Raw genomic sequence first — 2,326 nt, 5'->3', positions numbered from 1 at the left:
TTCATGACTTGAAATAGTTCTTTCCAGCCCCTTCTTGCCTGTACGGTCTCTTTTGAGAAATCAGATAACAGTCTGATGGGAACTCCTTTGTAGGTAACTGTCTCCTTTCTCTTGCAGCTTTTAAAATTCTCCCCTTATATTTCATCTTTACTAGTGTAATTATGATGTGCCTTGGTGTGTTCCTCCTTGGGTCCAACTTTTTTGGGACTCTCTGAGCTTCCTGGACTTCCTGGAAGTCTATTTCCTTTGCTAGAATGGGGAAGTTCTCCTTTGTTATTTGTTCAAATATCGTTTCCATTTGTTGCTCTTTCTCTTCCCCTTCTGGTACCCCTATCATTCAGATGTTGGAAGGTTTAGAGATGTCTTGGAGATTCCTAAGCCTCTCCTCACTTTTTGAATTCTTGTTTCTTCCTTCTTTTCTGTTTGGTTGTTTCTTTCTTCCTTCTGGTCCACCCCATTGATTTGAGTTTCCCTACAATCACTATTGGTTCCCTGTGCATTTTTCTTTATTTCACTTAGAGTAACCTTCATTTTTTCATCTAATTTGCAACCAAATTCAACCAATTCTGTGAGCAATCTGATTACCAGTATTTTGAACTCTGCATCTGATAGGTTGGCTATCTCTCTGTCACTTAATTGTATTATTTCTGGAGCTTTGATCTGTTCTGTCGTTTGGGCCATTTTTTTCTGTCTTGATGTGCCTGTTACATGGTGAGGGGAGGAGCCTTAGGTGTTCACCTGGGTGGGGCAACCCAGTTGCTGAGTTGGGATGAAGTATGTGGAGGCGGGGTCAGAGAGGGAACAATGGCACTTGCTCTGCTCTCTGCTGGATTTCAGTCACTTCCACCACTGCCCTCAAGGAAACTGGGCCCTTCTGATGTTGGTTCTCAGGTGGGTGGGCTTGTGTATGTTCTGGGACCCTGTGAATCTCTCCAAAGAGCTCTCCTGTGAGGCTGGGAGTCTCTCCCAGAACCTCAGCCCCCATAGGTGTTTTCAATTGGTGTTTTGAGGCTTTATTTCCCCATGCTGGGACCTTGGGTTGTGAAGTCTGCCTCACTCCCCAGTTTCAACAGGATTATCTGTGCTCAGATGTGGGACTGCCGGGTCCACCAGCTGCCTTGTGTGCAACACCCCTCCACAATCTGCCCACTGCTGCCTTGCACTCCCGGGGTCCGCCAGCTGACGCTTTGCTGCCAGTCCTCTCTGCTCGGCTGCCTGACTCCACCCCTCCTACCAGTCTGGATGAATGTTTCTTCTTTAACTCCTTCGTTGTCAGACTTCCATACAGTTCAATTTTCTGTCAGCACTGGTTGTTTTTTTGTTTCTAAATTGTTGTTATCCTTATTTTGGTTGCGCAAGGAGGCACATAACTACCTATGCCTCCATCTTGTCTGGAAGTCTATTTTTTTAATTAGCTAATGAAAGTTAGACAATCTCTGGCAAAATCAACAGTTATACTCATCTAGCCTTATTCTCTTTCAATATCTACAATTTTGAGATAATAATATTAACATTTATTGAGCATCTACTAGGTCATGAATATTTTAGAGATGTTTTCTCATGTAATCCTCATGAAGATAATTATCCCCTCTTTTACAGAGGAGTTTCAAAAAAATTAATTGATTTCCTCAAGATAAGTAGTAAAATATAGATCAAAGCTGGCATGGAAACACAGGTCTACCTGATTTTAAAATCCATGGTCTTTTTGTTACACCACAATGTTCAAACTTTTCCACCAGAATACCTCAAATGACAGAGTGAATGGAGTGTATCCTTGGGTAGTCTGAATAACTCCAAAAGGGACCACCACAAGTGCAAAATTTCTCTGAAGGCATCTGCTTGATTGTAAAAAAGCATAGAAAATTTGTATTTTATTCTGCAATATGTGTTTATTGTCATATAAACGATGTTGAAAATTGTTCTCCCTATCTGGATTTTGAAATAAAATTGATCCTCTTCCTCTAAAAATATGCACTATGTTTACCCTGTATTTTCATGGATCTTGAGCATACTACTCCACTTTGAGAAAGTCCAACACATTCCATAAGTTATTAGACTATACCAGTGAGGTATAAAGGGTTTCAAAGAGAGCCTCAACCTACTGTAATCCCTGAAATGAAGGAAATGAAAATATAAATGATACTTGTTAAGTAGAATTTGGCAATAAGGGAAAAAACACTGTAGTAATTTCTTTTTAAAATATTTTATTTATATTTATTTTTAGAGAGAGAAGGGAGGGAGAAATACATCAGTGTGTGAGAGATGCATTGATAGATCGCCTCTCTCATACCCCCAACCAGAGACCTTATCTGTAACCCAGGCATAT

Source organism: Sturnira hondurensis, unplaced genomic scaffold (assembly GCF_014824575.4).
Source record: "Sturnira hondurensis isolate 20B ecotype Veracruz unplaced genomic scaffold, ASM1482457v3 Scaffold0011391, whole genome shotgun sequence".
Lineage (NCBI taxonomy): Eukaryota > Metazoa > Chordata > Mammalia > Chiroptera > Phyllostomidae > Sturnira > Sturnira hondurensis.
Note: the sequence above shows the minus strand (reverse complement) of the source record.